The sequence below is a fragment of the Pleurodeles waltl genome, chromosome 6, assembly GCF_031143425.1.
Source record: "Pleurodeles waltl isolate 20211129_DDA chromosome 6, aPleWal1.hap1.20221129, whole genome shotgun sequence".
NCBI classification, from domain to species: Eukaryota; Metazoa; Chordata; class Amphibia; order Caudata; family Salamandridae; genus Pleurodeles; species Pleurodeles waltl.
In genome coordinates, this window is record NC_090445.1 from 1253850828 (window position 1) to 1253859409 (window position 8582).

Here is an 8582-nt window from a genome sequence, read left to right on the forward strand (position 1 = left end):
CCGGAGAAAATAATGAGAATAACAAGGAGGAGTCACTGGCCAGTCAGGACAGCCCCTAAGGTGTCCTGAGCTGAGGTGACTCTAACTTTTAGAAATCCTCCATCTTGCAGATGGAGGATTCCCCCAATAGGGTTAGGATTGTGACCCCCTCCCCTTGGGAGGAGGCACAAAGAGGGTGTACCCACCCTCAGGGCTAGTAGCCATTGGCTACTAACCCCCCAGACCTAAACACGCCCTTAAATTTAGTATTTAAGGGCTACCCTGAACCCTAGAAAATTAGATTCCTGCAACTACAAGAAGAAGGACTGCCTAGCTGAAAACCCCTGCAGAGGAAGACCAGAAGACGACAACTGCCTTGGCTCCAGAAACTCACCGGCCTGTCTCCTGCCTTCCAAAGATCCTGCTCCAGCGACGCCTTCCAAAGGGACCAGCGACCTCGACATCCTCTGAGGACTGCCCCTGCTTCGAAAAGACAAGAAACTCCCGAGGACAGCGGACCTGCTCCAAGAAAAGCTGCAACTTTGTTTCCAGCGGCTTTAAAGAACCCTGCAAGCTCCCCGCAAAAGGCGTGAGACTTGCAACACTGCACCCGGCGACCCCGACTCGGCTGGTGGCGATCCAACACCTCAGGAGGGACCCCAGGACTACTCTAAGACTGTGAGTACAAAAACCTGTCCCCCCTGAGCCCCCACAGCGCTGCCTGCAGAGGGAATCCCGAGGCTTCCCCTGACCGCGACTCTTTGAACCTAAAGTCCCGACACCTGGGAGAGACCCTGCACCCGCAGCCCCCAGGACCTGAAGGACCGGACTTTCACTGGAGGAGTGACCCCCAGGAGTCCCTCTCCCTTGCCCAAGTGGAGGTTTCCCCGAGGAACCCCCCCCTTGCCTGCCTGCAGCGCTGAAGAGATCCCTAGATCTCCCATTGACTTCCATTACAAACCCGACGCTTGTTTCGACACTGCACCCGGCCGCCCCCGCGCTGCTGAGGGTGAAATTTCTGTGTGGACTTGTGTCCCCCCCGGTGCCCTACAAAACCCCCCTGGTCTGCCCTCCGAAGACGCGGGTACTTACCTGCAAGCAGACCGGAACCGGGGCACCCCCTTCTCTCCATTCTAGCCTATGTGTTTTGGGCACCACTTGGAACTCTGCACCTGACCGGCCCTGAGCTGCTGGTGTGGTGACTTTGGGGTTGCTCTGAACCCCCAACGGTGGGCTACCTTGGACCAAGAACTGAACCCTGTAAGTGCCCTACTTACCTGGTAAAACTAACAAAAACTTACCTCCCCCAGGAACTGTGAAAATTGCACTAAGTGTCCACTTTTAAAACAGCTATTTGTCAATAACTTGAAAAGTATACATGCAATTTTGATGATTTGAAGTTCCTAAAGTACTTACCTGCAATACCTTTCGAATGAGCTATTACATGTAGAATTGGAACCTGTGGTTCTTAAAATAAACTAAGAAAAGATATTTTTCTATATAAAAACCTATTGGCTGGATTTGTCTCTGAGTGTGTGTACCTCATTTATTGTCTATGTGTATGTACAACAAATGCTTAACACTACTCCTTGGATAAGCCTACTGCTCGACCACACTACCACAAAATAGAGCATTAGTATTATCTATTTTTACCACTATTTTACCTCTAAGGGGAACCCTTGGACTCTGTGCATGCTATTCCTTACTTTGAAATAGCACATACAGAGCCAACTTCCTACATTGGTGGATCAGCGGTGGGGTACAAGACTTTGCATTTGCTGGACTACTCAGCCAATACCTGATCACACGACAAATTCCAAAATTGTCATTAGAAATTGATTTTTGCAATTTGAAAAGTTTTCTAAATTCTTAAAAGACCTGCTAGGGCCTTGTGTTAGATCCTGTTTAGCATTTCTTTTAGAGTTTAAAAGTTTGTTAAAAGTTTGAATTAGATTCTAGAATCAGTTTTAGTCTCTTAAAAAGTATTCCAACTTTTAGAAGCATAATGTCTAGCACAGATGTGAATGTGGTGGAACTCGACACCACACCTTACCTCCATCTACAGATGAGAGAGCTAAGGTCACTCTGTAAACTAAAGAAAATAACAATGGGCCCCAAACCTACCAAAATACAGCTCCAGGAGCTTTTGGCAGAGTTTGAAAAGGCCAACCCCTCTGAGGGTGGCAACTCAGAGGAAGAGGATAGTGACTTGGAGGACAATTCCCCCCTACCAGTCCTATCTAGGGAGAACAGGGTCCCTCAAACCCTGACTCCTAAAATAATAGTCAGAGATGCTGGTTCCCTCACAGGAGAGACCAACACCTCTGAAATCACTGAGGATAGCCCCAGTGAAGAGGACATCCAGTTAGCCAGGATGGCCAAAAGATTGGCTTTGGAAAGACAGATCCTAGCCATAGAGAGGGAAAGACAAGAGATGGGCCTAGGACCCATCAATGGTGGCAGCAACATAAATAGGGTCAGAGATTCTCCTGACATGTTGAAAATCCCTAAAGGGATTGTAACTAAATATGAAGATGGTGATGACATCACCAAATGGTTCACAGCTTTTGAGAGGGCTTGTGTAACCAGAAAAGTGAACAGATCTCACTGGGGTGCTCTCCTTTGGGAAATGTTCACAGGAAAGTGTAGGGATAGACTCCTCACACTCTCTGGACAAGATGCAGAATCTTATGACCTCATGAAGGGTACCCTGATTGAGGGCTTTGGATTCTCCACTGAGGAGTATAGGATTAGATTCAGGGGGGCTCAAAAATCCTCGAGCCAGACCTGGGTTGACTTTGTAGACTACTCAGTGAAAACACTAGATGGTTGGATTCAAGGCAGTGGTGTAAGTAATTATGATGGGCTGTACAATTTATTTGTGAAAGAACACCTGTTAAGTAATTGTTTCAATGATAAACTGCATCAGCATCTGGTAGACCTAGGACCAATTTCTCCCCAAGAATTGGGAAAGAAGGCGGACCATTGGGTCAAGACAAGGGTGTCCAAGACTTCAACAGGGGGTGACCAAAAGAAAGGGGTCACAAAGACTCCCCAGCAGAAGGGTGATGAGACAACCAAAACTAAAAATAGTAAAGAGTCTTCTACAGGCCCCCAAAAACCTGCACAGGAGGGTGGGCCCAGAGCCTCTTCACAAAACAATGGGTACAAGGGTAAAAACTTTGATCCCAAAAAGGCCTGGTGTCATAGCTGTAAACAGCATGGACACCAAACTGGAGACAAGGCCTGTCCCAAGAAAGGTTCCACTCCAAACTCCCATCCAGGTAACACTGGTATGGCTAGTCTCCAAGTGGGATCAACAGTGTGCCCAGAGCAAATCAGGGTCCACACTGAAGCTACTCTAGTTTCTGAGGGTGGGGTGGATTTAGCCACACTAGCTGTCTGGCCGCCTAACATGCAAAAATACAGACAGCAACTCTTAATTAATGGGACTAGAATAGAGGGCCTGAGGGATACAGGTGCCAGTGTCACCATGGTGACAGAGAAACTGGTTTCCCCTGGCCAATACCTGACTGGAAAAACTTACACAGTCACCAACGCTGACAATCAGAGAAAAGTACATCCCATGGCAATGGTTACTTTAGAATGGGGAGGGGTCAATGGCCTGAAACAGGTGGTGGTCTCCTCAAATATCCCAGTGGACTGTCTGCTTGGAAATGACCTGGAGTCCTCAGCATGGGCTGAGGTAGAACTAAAAACCCATGCAGCAATGCTGGGTATCCCTGAACTGGTGTGTGTGAAAACAAGAGCACAATGCAAGGCACAGGGTGAACAAGTAGAGCTGGAGTCTGGAAGAATGGCCCAGCCTACCAAGAGGAAAGGAAAGTCAGTTGGGAAACCAACTGCAACACAGCAAAAGAAAGGGAACCTCTCTTCTCAGGAAGATGTTCTGCCCTCTGAGGGAACGGAGCCTTTGGAGCTTGAACCTTACCAGGTTGAGCTCTTAGGCCCAGGGGGACCCTCAAGGGAAGAGCTGTGTAAGGGACAAGAAACCTGTCCCTCTCTTGAAGGCCTTAGGCAGCAAGCTGCTGAAGAGTCCAAAGGCAAGAAAAATGGAACACATAGGGTCTATTGGGAAGATGGGCTCCTGTACACTGAGGCCAGAGACCCCAAACCTGGTGCCACTAGGAGAGTGGTAGTGCCTCAGCTGTTCAGAGAGTTCATCCTAACATTGGCCCATGACATTCCCCTTGCTGGACATTTGGGACAAACCAAGACGTGGGAGAGGTTAGTCAACCACTTCTACTGGCCCAATATGTCCAACATGGTTAAGGAGTTTTGCCTCTCCTGCCCCACCTGTCAAGCCAGTGGTAAGACAGGTGGGCATCCAAAGGCCCCCCTCATTCCACTTCCAGTGGTGGGGGTGCCCTTTGAAAGAGTGGGTGTGGACATAGTTGGTCCACTGGAACCTCCCACAGCCTCAGGAAATATGTATATCCTGGTAGTAGTGGATCATGCTACCAGGTATCCTGAAGCTATTCCCCTTAGGTCAACTACTGCCCCTGCAGTAGCCAAGGCCCTCATTGGTATCTTTACCAGAGTGGGTTTCCCTAAGGAGGTGGTGTCTGACAGAGGTACCAACTTCATGTCAGCATACCTAAAGCACATGTGGAATGAGTGTGGAGTGACTTATAAATTCACTACACCATACCATCCACAAACTAATGGCTTGGTTGAGAGATTCAACAAGACATTAAAAGGCATGATCATGGGGCTCCCAGAAAAACTCAAAAGGAGATGGGATGTCCTCCTGCCATGTCTGCTTTTCGCTTACAGGGAGGTACCACAGAAGGGAGTAGGGTTCTCACCCTTTGAACTTCTGTTTGGTCATCCTGTAAGGGGACCACTTGCCCTTGTTAAAGAAGGCTGGGAGAGACCTCTCCATGAGCCTAAACAGGACATAGTGGACTATGTACTTGGCCTTCGCTCTAGAATGGCAGAGTACATGGAAAAGGCAACCAAAAACCTTGAGGCCAGCCAACAGCTCCAGAAGTTTTGGTATGACCAAAAGGCTGCACTGGTTGAGTTCCAACCAGGGCAGAAAGTCTGGGTTCTGGAGCCTGTGGCTCCCAGGGCACTCCAGGACAAATGGAGTGGCCCTTACCCAGTACTAGAGAGGAAGAGTCAGGTCACCTACTTGGTGGACCTGGGCACAAGCAGGAGCCCCAAGAGGGTGATCCATGTAAACCGCCTTAAGCTCTTCCACGACAGGGCTGATGTCAATCTGTTGATGGTAACAGATGAGGATCAGGAGGCAGAGAGTGAACCTCTCCCTGATCTTCTGTCATCAGACCCAAAAGATGGTACAGTAGATGGAGTGATCTACTCAGACACCCTCTCTGGCCAACAGCAAGCTGATTGTAGGAGAGTCCTACAACAGTTTCCTGAACTCTTCTCCTTAACCCCTGGTCAGACACACCTGTGTACCCATGAGGTGGACACAGGAGACAGCATGCCTGTCAAGAACAAAATCTTTAGACAGTCTGACCATGTTAAGGAAAGCATCAAGGTGGAAGTCCACAAGATGCTGGAATTGGGAGTAATTGAGCGCTCTGACAGCCCCTGGGCTAGCCCAGTGGTCTTAGTCCCCAAACCTCACACCAAAGATGGAAAGAAAGAGATGAGGTTTTGTGTGGACTACAGAGGGCTCAATTCTGTCACCAAGACAGATGCCCATCCAATTCCAAGAGCTGATGAGCTCATTGACAAATTAGGTGCTGCCAAATTTCTAAGTACCTTTGACTTGACAGCAGGGTACTGGCAAATAAAAATGGCACCTGGAGCAAAAGAAAAGACAGCATTCTCCACACCTGATGGGCATTATCAGTTTACTGTTATGCCCTTTGGTTTAAAGAATGCCCCTGCCACCTTCCAAAGGTTGGTGAATCAAGTCCTTGCTGGCTTGGAGTCCTTTAGCACAGCTTATCTTGATGATATTGCTGTCTTTAGCTCCACCTGGCAGGATCACCTGGTCCACCTGAGGAAGGTTTTGAAGGCTCTGCAATCTGCAGGCCTCTCTATCAAGGCATCCAAATGCCAGATAGGGCAGGGAACTGTGGTTTACTTGGGACACCTTGTAGGTGGAGGCCAAGTTCAGCCACTCCAACCCAAGATCCAGACTATTCTGGACTGGGTAGCTCCAAAAACCCAGACTCAAGTCAGGGCATTCCTTGGCTTGACTGGGTACTACAGGAGGTTTGTGAAGGGATATGGATCCATTGTGACAGCCCTCACTGAACTCACCTCCAAGAAAATGCCCAAGAAAGTAAACTGGACTGTGGACTGCCAACAGGCCTTTGACACCCTGAAACAAGCAATGTGCTCAGCACCAGTTCTAAAAGCTCCAGATTATTCTAAGCAGTTCATTGTGCAGACTGATGCCTCTGAACATGGGATAGGGGCAGTTTTGTCCCAAACAAATGATGATGGCCTTGACCAGCCTGTTGCTTTCATTAGCAGGAGGTTACTCCCCAGGGAGCAGCGTTGGAGTGCCATTGAGAGGGAGGCCTTTGCTGTGGTTTGGTCCCTGAAGAAGCTGAGACCATACCTCTTTGGGACTCACTTCCTAGTTCAAACTGACCACAGACCTCTCAAATGGCTGATGCAAATGAAAGGTGAAAATCCTAAACTGTTGAGGTGGTCCATCTCCCTACAGGGAATGGACTTTATAGTGGAACACAGACCTGGGACTGCCCATGCCAATGCAGATGGCCTTTCCAGGTTCTTCCACTTAGAAAATGAAGACTCTCTTGGGAAAGGTTAGTCTCATCCTCTTTCGTTTGGGGGGGGGTTGTGTAAGGAAATGCCTCCTTGGCATGGTTGCCCCCTGACTTTTTGCCTTTGCTGATGCTATGTTTACAATTGAAAGTGTGCTGAGGCCTGCTAACCAGGCCCCAGCACCAGTGTTCTTTCCCTAACCTGAACTTTTGTATCCACAATTGGCAGACCCTGGCATCCAGATAAGTCCCTTGTAACTGGTACTTCTAGTACCAAGGGCCCTGATGCCAAGGAAGGTCTCTAAGGGCTGCAGCATGTCTTATGCCACCCTGGAGACCTCTCACTCAGCACAGACACACTGCTTGCCAGCTTGTGTGTGCTAGTGAGGACAAAACGAGTAAGTCGACATGGCACTCCCCTCAGGGTGCCATGCCAGCCTCTCACTGCCTATGCAGTATAGGTAAGACACCCCTCTAGCAGGCCTTACAGCCCTAAGGCAGGGTGCACTATACCATAGGTGAGGGTACCAGTGCATGAGCATGGTACCCCTACAGTGTCTAAATAAAACCTTAGACATTGTAAGTGCAGGGTAGCCATAAGAGTATATGGTCTGGGAGTCTGTCAAACACGAACTCCACAGCACCATAATGGCTACACTGAAAACTGGGAAGTTTGGTATCAAACTTCTCAGCACAATAAATGCACACTGATGCCAGTGTGCATTTTATTGTAAAATACACCACAGAGGGCACCTTAGAGGTGCCCCCTGAAACTTAACCGACTATCTGTGTAGGCTGACTAGTTTTAGCAGCCTGCCACAAACCGAGACATGTTGCTGGCCCCATGGGGAGAGTGCCTTTGTCACTCTGAGGCCAGTAACAAAGCCTGCACTGGGTGGAGATGCTAACACCTCTCCCAGGCAGGAATTGTCACACCTGGCGGTGAGCCTCAAAGGCTCACCTCCTTTGTGCCAACCCAGCAGGACACTCCAGCTAGTGGAGTTGCCCGCCCCCTCCGGCCAGGCCCCACTTTTGGCGGCAAGGCCAGAGAAAATAATGAGAATAACAAGGAGGAGTCACTGGCCAGTCAGGACAGCCCCTAAGGTGTCCTGAGCTGAGGTGACTCTAACTTTTAGAAATCCTCCATCTTGCAGATGGAGGATTCCCCCAATAGGGTTAGGATTGTGACCCCCTCCCCTTGGGAGGAGGCACAAAGAGGGTGTACCCACCCTCAGGGCTAGTAGCCATTGGCTACTAACCCCCCAGACCTAAACACGCCCTTAAATTTAGTATTTAAGGGCTACCCTGAACCCTAGAAAATTAGATTCCTGCAACTACAAGAAGAAGGACTGCCTAGCTGAAAACCCCTGCAGAGGAAGACCAGAAGACGACAACTGCCTTGGCTCCAGAAACTCACCGGCCTGTCTCCTGCCTTCCAAAGATCCTGCTCCAGCGACGCCTTCCAAAGGGACCAGCGACCTCGACATCCTCTGAGGACTGCCCCTGCTTCGAAAAGACAAGAAACTCCCGAGGACAGCGGACCTGCTCCAAGAAAAGCTGCAACTTTGTTTCCAGCGGCTTTAAAGAACCCTGCAAGCTCCCCGCAAAAGGCGTGAGACTTGCAACACTGCACCCGGCGACCCCGACTCGGCTGGTGGCGATCCAACACCTCAGGAGGGACCCCAGGACTACTCTAAGACTGTGAGTACAAAAACCTGTCCCCCCTGAGCCCCCACAGCGCCGCCTGCAGAGGGAATCCCGAGGCTTCCCCTGACCGCGACTCTTTGAACCTAAAGTCCCGACACCTGGGAGAGACCCTGCACCCGCAGCCCCCAGGACCTGAAGGACCGGACTTTCACTGGAGGA